General features: G+C 45.5%; 1 long non-coding RNA gene across 1 annotated transcript; it reads left to right on the forward strand.

The window, feature by feature from the left end:
- The first annotated feature begins 1,533 nt into the window (after positions 1-1,533).
- On the forward strand, positions 1,534-6,240 carry LOC132237029 (uncharacterized). Its single transcript, XR_009453446.1, has 2 exons — positions 1,534-1,758; positions 4,599-6,240. It is a non-coding gene; the product is annotated as an uncharacterized LOC132237029 (long non-coding RNA).
- The last annotated feature ends 10,619 nt before the right edge of the window (positions 6,241-16,859 follow it).

The following is a 16,859-nucleotide window of genomic DNA, read 5'->3' on the forward strand; positions in this document are numbered from 1 at the left end:
CAGAGAAGCTGAACACAAACAGGTTATTTCTATACAGTGTGATTACATGCACGACAGACATTCCTGCTTTCCCAAGCACACACTAACGTGGAAAGTTACTGCGTTCAAGTGGCTGACCATTAGGACACAGGTGAATTCAGTCACAGACCAACTACTGGGGATTAATTACATTGTCACTCTGTATGTATGTGTGCATAGATAGATAGATAAAGAGGGAATATATATCTAACTACATATATAGATAGGTATATATACAAGGCTGTTCTGCAAAAGTGAAATTTAAACAAATTTACAACAATCTTATTAGGTTCGGTCTCTGTTGTTTGCTTTCAAGATGGCAAAACACTAGGGCAAACCTAAAATAAAAGGATTATGTCCGGCAATTAAAAATTACACCAAAAATATTCTACCAGTAAAATTATTTCTACTTTGGATGTATGTTCGGGAATGTTCACAATTGGAAATATTTGTTCCAGTTCATTAAACTGCCTAATGGCAGCCATGGAAAAGTAAATGCCTTCTTCCGAAAGCTTTTGCTCATTAAAGGAAAGACGAACAAGTGCATTGCAACGGAGACCAGAGGAGTGTGTCCCCAGGAGTTCCGGAGGAGCGGCGAATTCCAGTGGGGGCAGCTGAGAGGTTCCTGCTCTTTGGGTGGCACCTGGGAGCGAAGCCGCGTGGGGACCGGGCCACCCCTCCGAGCGGGCCGTGGCCTCCTCGCCCCCGTCCGCAGGTCGCAGCAGGGAGAGGGGCCAGGGACCAGAACCCAGCAGCCTGCCGGGTCTCGGCAGCGGGCGGTTCCCCGACTCGCAGGGAGATGCGGACCCGGGAGGTCCCCGCGCGCAGGCGGGGCTGGCGAAAGTGAGGCGCTCAAAAACAAAGCCGGCGAGTTGGGCCAGCGGCGGGCGCGACACGCGGGGGCTGAGCACACACATTTCTCTGCGCCTGGGCGCCGCCGGCGAGCCCCGCGGATCAGCCCAGGGAGGGCACGCGCGTGGCGGCGCCCCGTTCCCGTCGCCAGGCTCGGGGTACCCACCAAGCCCGCACAGCCCCCCTTCCTCTGCGGCGAGGATCGGAGAAAACCCAAGCCGAGGGAGCTCCCCTCCGCCCGCGCCGCAGTCCGAGCGGGAACTGGACGCTGCCCGCCGCGCGGGAGGCGCAGACTTTTCTTTGGGGGCTAAGATGGCTGGTCAGGGGAACAAAGGAAACTTGGGCCGGGCCCGGGGAGCGGCGCGCGTGGTTAGCGAGTTGGCGCCGGGTCCGGTGTGGGAGCCGCCGGGCGCCTGTGCCAGCCTGCACGCCGCGCACTCGGGGAAACACAAAGCGCCCTTCCAGGAGCAGGCGGCGCCGGGTCGCCCACCTGCCGGGCCGGGCCATCCGCGGGTGTCCGGGCGGGCGGGCGGCGGCCGGACGGCTACCGAGGGCTGGGGCGCAGGGGAGCCCGGCGGGGCGGGGCGGGCCGGGGCGGGTGGGACGACGACCGGGCGCGCGCGCGGGAGGCGGTGGCGGCGGAGGAGGGGAGCGCGGGTGGGTGGGCGGGCGGCGCCACGTCACGGCTATTGTAGCCGTCCCGGTATATAAAGTCCCGCTTGCGGGCCGTGCTCCCCACTTTGCCTGCGCCCGCCCGAGCCTGCGGTTCTCCCCTTACTCTGTATCCAGCGAAACTCGCGGCGCACCGACGGAGCGGACATGGGCAGAGCCATGGTAGCCAGGCTCGGACTGGGGCTGCTGCTTCTGGCGCTGCTCCTACCCACGCAGGTGAGTTCCCGGGGCGCGGGGGCTGCGCCCGAGGGGCTGGGGATGCTCCCAGGCTCTGGCCCATCGCCCTACCTGGGGCCGCCGACTGCGACTCAGAGAGGGGATCTAACATAATCTGACCAGGGGGAGGGCAGTGTGGAGCCCACTTTCCAGTTCCTCGCGGGCTGTCGCGTCCCCGAGAACAATGCGGGTCCGCGCGTGGGCTGGGAAGACCCTGCCCCACCCAGGTTTCACGTCGCTCCTTCCTCTAGGCAGCCTGTGTCCAGCACCCGCTGTCACCCAGGGGTCCGAGGCGCTGGCGGGGAAGAGAATGCGCTCCCCACGCCCTGAGGGCCCGGAGACCTCAGACTCTTTGGGGAGGTCGTCCCTGGATCCCCCGAGCGCTCCGCTTCCCTCCAGGAGTGTTCGCGCCCCTAGCGCACCACACAAAGAGAGGGGACGATCCCCTTCGGAGGGCGCCGCTCTCGACCATTTTCCATTCAGCTAGTTTGGGGATCCCCAGGAAGCCCCGACTATCTGGCCCTATTAACCTACCCCCGTCCCGCGTGGTTCGGGACTGAAGCCTGGGCGGGGACCCTCTCCTGACCCTGCCCTTCTCCCAGGTGCGACCTTACATGTCCATCTCTTCGCACCTCGAAGCCGCGCGTTAGCGTAGATGGGCGAGCTCTGGGCAGGCGGCGGGTTTGTCCCAAGTCCCCACCAGGCTTTGTTCCCCCAAATCCTCTATCCCGGGATCGGACCTCGCTCCAAGCGCAGTAACTAGGAATTACACTGCCCTGGGGAAGGACCGGGGGGGTGGGGCGGGAGGTGCGCGACGGCCTCGAGGCCGGCCGGGGTCTGAGCCTGGGACACCCGAGTGGGAGGTGTGGGGTTGGGGGAGGGTGGCGCGAAGGCGCATTTCTCTCCAGCAGGTCGGGCTTGGAGGGCAGGGCTGGCTCTCCACCGCCTTCAGTTGGGGCTTTGTGAGGAGTGTCTCCTGAGCTTAGCCAGAAACTTGGGTGCCCCGGGTCCTTGGCCCCCAGACGGCCAGTTTCGCGGCTCACCGGGCAGCGCAGCCTGCGACTGGAGCGCTCCTCGCCTGGCCCTCCGCGGGCGGGTAACTGTACCCTATTGTTGTCTTACGGGTCGGCTGCGCTCCGAGGCTTTCACGATTCCTCGGTGGGGGGAGGGGCGCGGCTGCAAGAAACCACTGGTCTCTCCCAGCCCCTTGTCCTTTCCAAAGAGACCCCCCCCGCCCCCATTTTACAAAGAAGGTTCTAGATGAGAGCATCAATCTAGTTTGGTAGGAAATCTTTTGTTTAATGTCAACTTAACATTACAGTTTGTTTTGTGGTTTTTGTTGTTTTGTGGGTTTTTTTGGTGCTGCAGAGGGTCCTTACTTAGATTCTCCTATTGATGTACTGGGCTCTATTTAAGAAGTCACCTGCTGCACCAAAATACTTTGTATGAATGAAAGTAGATTACCTTCAGGGATCCCAAGCCAGGTCTTGCCCCCAAGCACAGTGCCCTGTTTTAAGTAATTTTCCATATTATTAATTCTTTTCTCTTAGTGGGAGTGCTATTTCCGGGTAGGGCAAGTGAATCTTGCACACAGTAGGTGCCCAGTAAATGTATTTGACTTGATCAGGATTTTTTTTAATTAGTCTATTTTGTATAGGATTTGTACATCACTTGGGTCAATATTTGCTTAATGACCTTATGTGTTTTACAACAAAAGGGGCTGGTGCTGCTGTAGACTGGTTTTATTTTTGGATTAACAGGCAGCCAATGTACATGTGGACCAGACCTGCTTGGTGCCACATCCTCCATCCTGCCTGTAATTAGAAGCCCTTGTAAACCCTCCCTTGCAGGGAGAGCTGAAATCTCCCATCTGCCTTTGTTCCGGGATAAAGGAGAGATTATCACGTGCCCCACTGGACTGTGCATTTTGTGACTTGAAAAATCAGTGTGGTGAATGATGCCACTTAGGCGCCGGGACGCTGGGGAACCTTAGTTCTTGGCCACAGCATTGGGCTTGGTGACCAGGCAGGAGGCTGCTGCTGAAAACTAACACCAAACCCTGTTGGTGTTTTTTGGGTGAAATCATTTTGCCTTAAGGAAAGGGCTCATTATATATTTACATTTAAAACCAATACCGTGGCCATTTTAATATATAATTTTAAGATTTCTGCCCTGGTTGGTGTGATTGGGTTGGTTGGTACACCAGAAGGTTATGGGTTCGATCCCCAGTTAGGGCACATAGGAGGCAACCAATGTTTCCCTTCTTCTCTCCAATCACAAAAAAAAAGATAAAAAAAAAAATAAAAAAAAAAGATTTCAAGGGAGCAGATACTCTATGTCCATTTAAGTTAAAACCAAGGGGGTATTAAATAGGAATGTTATCTAGCCAATCCAGTATACAAAGTGACTCTATTCTAGTACCATAAGTCCCAATACTATAATATAAATCCAAATTATTTGTGCACTTTAAAACTTCCCCCTTTCTGGGAAAAGAAAGGAAACCTCTTTTGCAATGCCAGTAAATCATTATAGTCACAGAAACTTCTATATTAATTGACAAAGAATTAAAAATAAAATACTCTTGGGAGTTATAGTTATTGAAGAACATTTTTGTTTGATTTTTGGTTGTTGCAGACATTTGGCATCTCTTGGTAGTTTGTTTTGAAACTAGGGAGAATTATCTTGGTGGTACTAAGGAAGAATTCAGAATTAAATGATGTGGGTAAGGGAATAATGGGCCAAGAGCAACCTGTCTTATCAATCTTAATTGCATATTAAGTGTATGTGGAGGCAACTCGCACAAGTGGAAATTTATCAATGTAACTTTTGATATTTTTTAGATTTATTCAAATCAAACAACTCCTGTAACACCTGTAAGTAACCCCTCCCACAATACTTCGACGACCCAGAGTCCAGCAAATGCCACGACCAGGGCAAGTGGCGGTGCTCTGCAGTCAACAGCCAGTGTCTTCGTGATCTCGTTGGCTCTTCTACATCTCTACTGTTAAAAGACTCGGGCAAGAAACGTCCGTACTTCTCCATCTTCTAAACCCAATCCAAATGGCATCTAGATATCCAGTGTGACAAGGAAGAAACAGGTCTTCATTGAATCTGCTAATTCACACCTAATTTTATTGACACAGAAAATGTTGAGGATCTCAAATTTGATTGGCTTGAAGAGCATGGTCAGGGTTTGACTAGATGATGAATGCCAATATTAAGTCTGCTGGACTTTTCACGTACAAGATGAAGAGACACATCCAAAATTAGTTCAGAGGTGACTTCCTTAAATGTGGCTTAAGAAGTATGGACGCATACAATTCTACCTTGAAAATCAGTAGATTTTATCTAGAGATAAAGGATGGCATTTGGAACAGTCAGTTTTCATTTGGTTCATTAAAGTTATATGGCCATAAAACAGTTAGGTAATGCAAAAAGATACGGTTCTATTTATGTGCATACTAGAAGGAACTTCCAAGTGTTTCTGTAACCCCCAATGTATTGTTTTACAGTTCTAATTTAATGTCCATATAACTCAAAATAAAATTTTACATTGTTAAGCTATCACTGTTCTCTTGGGAGCTGGACTCTTTCCTCTGAGCCTCTGGGTTTGACATAGCATTTGACTTTTTGTGTGGTAATTTATATGTGCCAGGATAATGATGGATTGGAACCTACTCCAAATCCAAGCATAATGGGTAAATTTTGCTGATATTCAATAAGAGCGCCAAATTCATTTAGCTAATCTAATTCTGAAGAGTAGTAGTACACTGACCTCAACTAATTTCAAAATGCTTTTTATTTCTGCATATGTTGAATACGTTTTTATAATTTTAAAAATGATTGGTCTTGAAGGTAAAATTGGCAAACCTTAAAATTGAAAAGGCAAATATATGAAAGAGCCAAAACTGTAAATTAGGTGTTTGGGAAGTGAAGACTGGAAGCTTACATTAAATTCAGAAAAACTTTTATACTCTTCCTGTACATACTTTTTTTAAAAAAACGAATCAGAATAACCACATTGGGAACACTTTCTGTTGTTGGTCAATATTTTTAGATAGTTAGAACCTGATCCAAAGCCTCTAATGTGTAGGCTTAATTTTGGAAAGTAAATCTTTTCACAATTGCCTCAATGCTCAGAACCTTTTTAAAAATAGACACGCCCTAAAGTCTTTTGTTCGCATGGTCACACACTGATGCTTAGATGTTCCAGTATTTAACATGGCAACAGTAGTCTTGATAACCAAAAGTCATTATTTTCCATCTTTAGAAACTTACCCAGGAACATCATACAGCAGATCTTAAGCTACTGTGTGTGTGTGAATGAACATTCCCTTTTGTTTCATACCTGAATGCTGTATATCTATTTTGGATTGTATATTGTGTTTGTGTATTTATGCTTTGATTCATAGTGACTTCTCATTTTATGGAATTGATTTGCATTGAGCACAAACTGTAAATAAAAAATGGCTGAAAGAGCAACTCATTGTAGTTTTTTATTGAAATCATAGGGCATGGTACTAGGAGACTCCCTAACAGATATGTATTCCAAACATCCTCTTCCTTAACCTCCATTGTGTAGTAGCAGCCCAGTTTCCCCTTGGTAGTCCATCACTCCAGTCAGCATAGTAACTCCCCTTACTTTGTTGATTCAGAGGCTTGAGCTCCAAGTGGTTGGGTCGGTCTCTACCTCAGTTTAATGGGATTATTGCTGTGCCTCCCGGTAGAAGCAATACTCCCTTTGGAACTGAGATCTCTAGACCAGCAGAATATAAGGTCTCAGGGATAGAAAGTAAAATGTTTGCTAGTGGATCACTTATTGGGGGTAATGGTGCCACTATCATCTTTATTCCTTGATTCCTGGACTTGTGAATCCTGGCAATGGGAGAACCAGCACCATATTTAGAGCACATGTAGCCTCTTGGAGTTCAGTGCTTTATCTCTTCAGGGTATTGCCGTCTTGCTGGATCTCAAAAGGCCACTGTTACATCAAGCTAGGTGCCTCAGGCTGGTGAGGAACACGGTAGGACCAGTGAGTTCCATGGACACAGGCCCACTGCCACATATCATCCTTGATCAGAATGTTGTGTGGGTCATTGAGATGGTGGGTAAGGTATTTAAGTTCATGGATGATAATTTGGCAGAAGCACTGCATACAGGGAAGGCAAATCCATATCCAGAATAAGTGTCTATTCTAATAATAAAATGCTGTCCCTCCCATGGTGTATGTGGTCCAATGTAATCAACAGTCACCTGGCTGCTGACCCCATGGTATGGTGTCATGGGGAACTCAGTGTTGGTCCCTGCTGCAACAGATTGGGTGCCTAGCAGTGGCTATGGCCAGGTCAGCCCTACTACAAGTCCATGTTGCTGGGCCCCTGCATAACCTCCATCCCCACCACCCCTGCCATTCATTTGTGAGCCTATTGGTTGATGACAGTGATGGCCAGGGAAAGGGGACTGGCATCTGCAGAATGGGCTATCTTACCCACTTGATTATTTAAATCCTCCACTAAGGTCACCTCCACTAAGGTCACCTTTTGGTGAACATTCACATGGGAGACACAAATACTATCACATTCTTTTCCTATAAACCTCCTATGTGGAAGTTTATCCATATACTTCTTCCCCAGCCTCCTCATCACCAATTTTCCAATTATGCTTCTTCCAAGTCCCTCCAGCCAAAATTGGCCACAGCCCACGAGTTGGACAGACTCATACCTCTGGCCACTTTTCCTTCCAAGAAAATGAGCAACCAGGTTCACTGCTTATAGTTCTGCTCACTGGGAGTCTTTTCCTTCACTACTGCCCTTCAGGGATGTCTCAGAGTGAGTTGTAGAGCTGTGGCTGTCCCCATTGGGGTGGTACCTGCATTCTGTACAGAATCTTTTTTTTTAAAATATATTTTTATTGATTTCAGAGAGGAAGGAAAAGGGAGAGAGAGATAGAAATATCAATGATGAGAGAGAATCATTGATTAGCTGCCTCCTGCAAGTCCCCCACTGGGGATCAAGCCCACAACCCGGACATGTGCCCCCGACCGGAGTCGAACCTGGGACCTTTCAATTTGCAGGCTGACACTCTAACCACTGAGAAAACTGGCTAGGGCTGTACAGAACATTTTGTAAACCAGATCCAAGTTATCTTTTCTCATCAACTGATCTTAGGGAATTGCCCATGTGGCCATAGGTGCAGGCTGGGAAAGAGAAAGTAATATGACAGGAATAGGAATCATGGTCATTTGGGTTACTTCCTCATGTAACTTACTGGTATCTTCAGGACGTGCTCGAGCCAGTATCATAAATGCCACTTTCATTTGACAATGGAGTACTGCTGTGTACACCCAGCTTTATGGATTGGTGGGTTAGACCACACCCAGTTTATGTTGGGCATTCAGGGTGCAGGGTGGTCTGTGGTTAAGCATTTAGTCTTTACTAACGCTCGGTAACAAGCCAAAGCCTGTTTCTCAAAGAAGAGTTGCTGTCTACTGTGGCTGGCAGGGCTTTGCTCTGAAATTCTAAAACAGACCATCACAGCAACCATTGATCTACTATACATTTATAGAAAAGCAATAAGAAAATTTGGGTCTATCTTTTAAAAAGTAATCATCAATGCTCATGGAGGAAGAAACAGAATTACTTTTTCAACTATTTTTTTTGAACATGATTTTAAACAAACCTGGGCTGTTTTATTTATCAGAAAAATGCTTAAAATTCTATTTTGGACTTATATTTTAAATATTCACACCTAAACACTAGACATATAATTTAGGGCTAAATTCAGTAATGAGTAGCTACTGTGTGACTGTCCCTTGAACTAAGTTTAGCTTTAGTAGATAAAAGCAAACAGTTTATAGATGAGCAGATAGTTGAAGCACTAAGCCATAAAGTTAAGATGAGAAAAATCTATTTAGAACTAAACATATTCTAAACCCACAAACCCAATGCCACCACTGACCTTAAAATAGAACTCAAATATTTAGGTATCTAAAAAGTATGAGTTTTTCATTTCTCATAGACCTCATTTGGGGTTGGCTTGATTATTTTTGCATTCCTTCCTTAGTATAAAGAGAGTATTTTTTTTTCTAATTTTGGAAGGATGGCACTTTTTGAAACAAGCAAATCACCATCACAGTTTGCTTCTCAGTTTCTCTTCAAATTACACCTAAATGTAAAAAACACACACACAAACCTATGCATTTGTAAGACAACAGGAAGTTTCCATATTTATGATTTTGCAAAGAATTATCTCTGTGAGCCCAAAGGGTCTGACTTAGTTTAACTGTCATGCTTCTCAGCACCTGGCAGATGCTAAGGTTCGGGGAAACCTAACATGTCTAAAACTGAGCTCATTACCTTCCCTCCACATTACCTGCTTCTCTATTCAGAGCACCGACTTGCCAAGTCTCTCTCATTACAAACCTGGGAGCAGCCTTCCTCTCCTCTCCCCATCTCTAATCAGCCGCAAAATCCTGTCAATTGTAAGTCAGAATTGTCTAGGCATCCGTCTTCCCTTCCCCTCCCCAGGCCTTCCACCGACTCACTTCAACTGGCCAAGCTCTGTTTTTCTGCCCTTCGTCTCCCCACCCCAAGGTTATTTTCTAAAATGTAGATCTGATTATTTGTCCCTCACTTGATTTTAATTTACTTTTTCTTTGTTAATCCTCACCTGAGAATATTTTTTCCATTGACTTTTTTAGGGAGAGTGGAAGGGAGGGGGAGAGACAGAGAGAAACATCTGATGTGAGAGAGACACGTTGATTGGTTGCCTCCCACAGGACCACTGGTCGGGGCTGGGGATGGAGCCTGCAATGGAGGTATGTGTCCTTGACTGGAATTGAACCCTTTAGTCCTTGGGTAGATAGTCTATCCGCTGAGCCAAACCAGCTAGGGCTGTTCCTTACTTTAAAAGTTTGGCTGGCGCCTTGGCCAGTGTGGCTTAGTTGGTTAAGCGTGGTCCTGTGCACCAAAAGGTCGCTGGTTTATTCCCCGTCAGGGCACATGCCCAGGTTGTGGGTCGAGGTGTGTGCAGTGAGGGGAGAAGGGAAGGAGCAGCCCATGGATGCTTTTCTCTTTTTCTCCCTCTCCCTTTCTCTCTCTAAAAATAAACCAAAAACATATTTAAAAATCTGTTTTCAAAAAGTTTGACTGGCTACCCTTTGCCTATGGAAAATAAAAGAGAAATCCCCATTCACGCTCTGTAAGGCTCTTCACAATCTGGCTCCAAACCAACTTTCCAGCCCCATTTTCAGCCATGTTGGATTGCTCATCGTTCTCTGAATCCACACTATCTTGTCATGCCTCCATGGCTTTGAGTGCACCCACTCATCCAACTCAGTGGAACGATTAAAGGCTGGATACTAGAGCCAGGCTGCCTCAGCTGGACTCTTGGCCCAACTATGACTCGCTAAAGGAGCTTAGGCAATTATATAAATTCTCTGTGGCCCAGGAGTCTTGTCTGTAAATGGACTTGATAGTAATGGTACCTATCTCGTAAGGTTATTAGGAGAATTAAATGACTAATACACAAAGTTTTAGAACAAAGTCTGGTACATTGCTAGTACTTGATAAACATTGACCAGCATTCTTTTCTATTAATATATGAACATTGTGTGGACCTGTGTATGATCTCTTTGAGTCAGGAATTTCTAAATTCTGAATGGATGACTGAGAGTACGTGCTCAATTAATGCTGAGTAAGTAGAAGAGCCAGCAGTCACCAGAATGACTAGGGGAGGTAGAGGGCAGACCTTTGATACTATATTAGGTCATGGTGGGACCCATGAGAAGGTGGTTAGGACTATTTCTAAACAGGCTGGTCTCTCAGGCTGCTCAGTTTCCATTAGATAGGCAGCCTGCTTATCTACCCACAGCAATGGTTCTCAATGTCTCAATGCTGACTGCGTATTAGAATCACTTGGGAAGCTTCTTAATAATAGCGATGTCTGGGGGTGGGCTAGAAGGAGTCACCTCTACCTACCTAGAAATTCTGATTGAATTGGTCAAGTGGACCTCACTCATCAGTAGTTTTTAAAAGCTCCCCGGATTCTAAAGTACAGCCAAGTTGAGAAGCACAGGCCCGAAAGCGGGTTTGCACAACTCTGCTCTCTGAGACCAACCGGCTGGCAGGGGCTGCAGAAGAAGACAAAGTCCTGGCCCTTGTCTCCAAATCCTTGTGCCTGGCAAGTATGCTCACATCAGGGCTGTTATTAGAGACAAGTAAGGTCACTTTCCTCTAGTCCTTTGTTTGAATTTCTACCCAATTCAAAAAGAGCACAGGAATTCATGCCAGAGTTGGCTGGGTCCGGTGCCTGAGACGCTGTCATCAGCAGATCCAGGCCCCAGTCTGGGTCTGAAAACTTTCTGCATGCCTCCTGTGTCTCTGGGCTTTGAGAGGGTTGGACTTGTTGGAGATACTTTCCTGTTTTAATACTAAGATTCTATCCACATTTTTAAAAATCGTGATTCAGAATGTTACATTTTTTCCCCTGTGAGTTTTGGTGAGCTTGCTCTCCCATTCATGAAAAATTGGGCTCAGTAGTCCATGCTGAGCTTACAAAAATTAATGCAATCTCATTGTTATTATCAAGGTACTGGGCGTTCATCGTATTTATTTGTTCTTCTATTTGGTTGTCATTTTGCACCCTACTGCATTTTATGAAGACTTGGAAAGGGTTTCTCTTACTGATAGGTGAGGGCAGTCTAATTGGTAGTTGCTGTCCATCTTGATTGAGATTGCAACAACCGTGAACTGTTTGACGGGGCTTGTGAAATACAACCAGAGACACAACCCTGGTAGAGACTAGGGTATGAATACAACCAGCAAACTGTCTCCCTTTGTAGCCTCTTCATACCTACGTTCATCAGTATGCATTTGGTTTTGCATTTACTTATTACTTGCTTATTTGTTCTGTCTCATTCTAGTAAAAAAAACGAGATTTTGAGTCAGCTTAGAGAAATATGAATTTGAGGTAGAGTATAAATAAGGGTGGAAAAAAACCCATGAGTTTATGGAGAAAATTCAAGAATGCCTGTCATGGGGCCCTGAGTAGCTGCTATGGCTAAAGGAAGGGGCCATGATTAGAAACAGAAGCTAAATTGCCCGTGCATTTAAAACACATGACTAAACCTGAAGTATTGAGTTCTGAGGATAAATTTTCTTTATGGGTCCTAAGGAAGGGGCTTCGAGGTGAATTGGGTCAATGCCATTGCCATTGGCACTATCCCTGCAATAAGTGCAACAGCAAACTCCTTATGTCTATTTGTTATTTCATCAAGACATAGCAAAGCATAATTTAGCAGAAGTAATTTTGCTAGCAGCTAAAATAATGCTAACCAAATATGCAGCTCTGAAATTAAATACTTACAGGAAAAAAAATCTGAATATTTAGAGGGATATATGGACAACATCCTCCATGAGTATTTTTTTTTGTAACTGAGTTTTTTGATATGGATTGAGCCGGCAATAATGGCAAATAGCATGTATAGTCACTATTCTAAATACTTTTACATATATTTACTCATTTAATACTTGAAACATCCCTATGTGGTCAGTTCTCCTGCATCATCATCACCTTTGTACAGATGAGGAAACCAAAACAGAAAGGTGTTTGGTAGCTTGCCCAAGGTCACCCCTTGGTAGACTGATATATGAGCTCATGTCATGTGATTCCTTGCTTTCTGCCACTGCACTATCCTCTCCTCTCTGAGAGTCTGCAGTTATCTCCTCTGACTTTGGCTTCTCCAGTTACTGTTTAAGAACAAGTTTTACACTTAAACATGCAGAAGTTGACATCATGTCATTAAAATAAAGAACCCCCTCAGGGCTGAATAGCAACCATGGCATGTCCACACTGAGGTGTCAAACAAATCGGTGATGCAGTTCACAGAGGTCTATGGTTTTCAAACAGGCTGTGAAGGGACCCAACAAGGGCATGTGAGGGTGGGGGAGACAGTGAAGGAGAGGCCTGAGCAGACTGTGCCCCACACCCTTTCCTGTTACACCCCATCCAAGTAGAGCACTGCCATGGGGATCTGTTTCACATTGGAGGTTTACATGTAAATTTTAATTAAGCAAAAAATTTCAAGGCAAAACAATTGAAAATTACTGTTCTGTGCCATCACAACCATGATACTTTTTAATTAATGAATCCCTGAATTCATTGTTTCTGATTAGGTAAGCTATATATGTTCATTGCTAAAAATGTGGGAGCTGTGGGGCGGGGGGGTGGGGGAAGAAGTACTAAAAAGAAATGGCAAGCCACCTATAATCCTAACACCTAGCAATGACAATTTACATTTTGATGTATATTCTTCATCATCCCCCCCCCCCCATGCATTTATATGCATTCTTGGGCATACAAACATATACATTTCAACAAAGTTGTTTTATAACCTGCTTTTTAATTTAATAATATCTCATGTGATTATTCCTTTCTGCAACATGGTTTTTAAATAGGTACAACGTGTTACAGACTTTAATGTTTCCTATTATTAGATATTTAGATGGTACCTAATGTTCTACCCATTATAAATAAATAATATTTTATAAGCACAGTTGTACCTAGCTCTTTACTTTTATCCATATGTCCTTTTTAGAACTTCCTAGAAGTAGGATTTCTTGGTGGATGGTGGATGCTACCTAGATCCTCCCTTCAGGACCCAGGGACTCATTTCCCCACTTCCTGGGGTGTTCACTGCGGATAGCTCACAACAGATTCACTTTCCAGGACCACCTTGGTTATGGCATCTCCCAGGGCCAGCTCACTTCTGGTGACTGTTGATGTGGAGGTCCAAGGACCCAGCCTGCTTGCCTCAATCCAGGTCAGCTCTGAAGGGCCATCCTGCTCCAGCTCCATGGAACCATGTGAGGGGCCTGGTTCCAATGCATCACAGCCCAGCTGCTTCTGCTGCCCAGCCCTGCCTCCCTCACCCCTTCACGGGTGTTGATCCCCAGGACATTCCCCAATAAACTTGCACATGAATCTCTTCTCAGCACCCGTTTCTCTGGGGACCTAAGACAAAATGGTACATGCATCTTTATGTAATTTTATATAGTTCTAAAGTAATAGGAATGTATGCTTGTTAATATTTCAGATCGGCAGACCCATCTGAAGAACTGAAAGAAGGCTAGAGTGATTGTAGTGGAGAGTGATGACAGAATCGTGAGATGAAGCCCTGACTGGTTTGGCTCAGTGGATAGAGCATTGGCTTGTGGACTGAAGGGTCCCAGGTTCGATTCCAGTCAAGGGCATGTACCTTGATTGCGGGCACATCCCCAGTGGTGGGTGTGCAGGAGGCAGCTGATCGATGTTTCTCTATCATCAATGTTTCTAACTCTCTATCCCTCTCCCTTCCTCCCTGTAAAAAAATCAATAAAATATATTAAAAAGAAGAAGAAAAAAGAAGTGTGAGATGAAGGTGGAGAGTTTTGCAAGGACCAGACCATAGAGGCCTTTTCGATCTGATGGCAGGAAGCAGATAACACATTCAATTGGGCAATTCCAGGACAGTTGAGTGAAGAGCCTATTTACAAAGCTGTGGGCAGAGTTTAGTAAAGGCTAAGAGGGGGCTGGAACCAGCAGGGAGCCCTTAACTAGCAAACTTGGAGGAGCAGTTATTGGAATCCAGTCTGGCCCCGTGTGGAGAGGGCTGCCTGATGGGCAATGTGGCTTCAGGAGAGGGACACAGTCAACCTGAGGTGCTAGGCAGAGAGGAAGAAGGAGAAAAGGACTCAACTTTACTCTCCGTCCACCTTCCAGATCTCCTGCTGGTCCCTCCCACTTGCCAAACCCTCCTGGAAGCCAAAGAGCATGGGAAACCCGGAGGCTGTCCATACAGGTCAGCCTCCAGGAGCACAGCAGACGGGGTGAAGGGTGAACTTGAAGGGACCAAGCAAAGCTCTCCAGCACAGCCATGGACACAGTTTGGGTTTTAGCCTAAGCGCATGGTGTTGTGGGCTGAGTAGTGCACCTCATCCCCCCATTCCTATGTTCAAGTCCGAACTGTTGGTTCCTCAGAATGTGATTGTATTTGGAGGTAGGTCTTTAAAGAGGTAATCAAGGTAAAATAACGTTAGATGGGTTGGCCCTAATTCAATATGACTGGTGTCCTTATACGAAGGGATTAGGACACAGACATTCACAGAGAAAAGACCAGGTGAGGATGTTTACAGGCCAAGGGGAGAGATCTCAGGAAAAAAAAATCAACCCTGATAATAACTTGATTTTGGACATTTAGCCTCCAGAACTGTGAGAAAATTAATGTCTACTGCTTAGGCCACTCAGTCTGTGGTGTTTTGTCATGGCAGCCCCAGCACTAACACTTTACTTTGTCACTTCAAGTTCACTCTTCACCTGGCTTCACCCCGTCTGCTGTGCTCCTGGAGGCTGACCTGTACGGACAGCCTCTGGGTTTCCCATGCTCTTTGGCTCCCAGGAGGGTTTGGCAAGTGGGAGGTACCAGCAGGAGATCTGGAAGGTGAAGGAGAGTAAAGTTGAGTCCTTTCCTCCTTCTTCCTCTCTGCCTAACACCTCAGCCCTGGTCATGAGGAGTTGGGGTTGGGGTGACATGATCAGATCTCTGTTTTGGAAAGATGGCCTGCCTGCAGCTTAGAACTGAGTAGAAGGTGGCCAGAGCAGAGGTGTAGACACCAAAGAGGAGGCTATTTTATAATCTGGGTGAGAAATAAATAGACTCCACTTCTAACAGTGGAGGAGAAAAGTGGGTGGATTGAAGAGATATTTGGGAAATAAAATCAACACTTTTTTGGTAATGGATTGGATATCCTGGGTGAAGAATAAGGAGTCTTAAAAAATATTTTTTGATCAAATATTGATTGAACACCTACTCTATGCCAGCCACCCTCTCTTCCAGACACCAAGGGGTGCAGGTTGTCTCCCAGTTTTCAGGTGCACAAGTGAATGGATGGTGATCTCTGAAATGGGAGACCCTTGAAGATCAGGTTTTCTTTTTTTAAATATATTTTTATTGATTTCAGAGAGGAAAGGAGAGAAAGAGATAGAAATACCAATGGTGAGAGAGAATCATTGATTGGCTGCCTTCTGCATGCCTCACACTGGGGATCAAGTCCACAACCCAGGCATGTGCCCTGACCAGGAATCGAATGGTGATCTCCTGGTTCATAGATCGATGCTCAACCACTGAGCCATGCCGGCAGGCTCAAACAAATATTTTAAATTAAAGAAATTGTTTTTTTACCTTTTGACCTTTAAAAAAAATCCACATACCATTGAAGTCCCCTGGAGTCCTCTCTCTGGTCCCATTCTCTTCCTATCCTCCTTGAAGCAATTATTATAAGGAATTTGGTATGTATCCAATCCATGCTAAGTTAGTATTTACAGCAATTTATTTAACTTCTATGAGCAGTCTATGATACAATTACATCACAATTTATGTATCTAATTTCCTGCTGATGAACTTTTAGGTATTTTCTAATTATTCTACCATAAATAGTGTTACAATAACATCCTAGTACAGGGGTGGGCAACCACTGGCACGCGTGCCAAACATGGCACGCCAGTAACTTTTGCAGGCACGTGAAACCCTCTCTTATAATCTTCCATTTACAATTGTGAATCTTTGTTTTCTGTGATGGATTTTGTTAAGTCTCGTAATCGGAGTAGCCTGATGGATGAAAGTAGTAGCTCGTGCATATCTCTGAAGGTCATGAAATATAAACCTGATGTAAAATCTCTGTCATCAGTGATGCAGCAGCAAAGTCCCACTGATAATATCAAACGGAGTCATAAAGTTTTCTGTCGGACTATCAGTGTACATGTATACATTAAAAAATAAATGTATTTTTCATCATCATGTACTGTGTTTTTGTCGCTCGAATGAATTTTATTATTTCTTCAAGGTTCTTCACATACGTACACCTTAAGAGATATCAAGTAGGTGTAAGAGATATCAAGTAGGCATAACATGTTCTCAAAAAATTAGGGTTGGCACACAGAAGAATTTTGAGTCAGAGATTTTGCTGGTTTTGGCACGCACTCACAAAAAGGTTGCCCACCCCTGTCCTAGCATATATCCCATTGTGCATTTACTTTTCAGGGTTTATACCTAGAAATGAATTTTC

The sequence above is a fragment of the Myotis daubentonii genome, chromosome 6 (assembly GCF_963259705.1).
Source record: "Myotis daubentonii chromosome 6, mMyoDau2.1, whole genome shotgun sequence".
NCBI lineage: Eukaryota > Metazoa > Chordata > Mammalia > Chiroptera > Vespertilionidae > Myotis > Myotis daubentonii.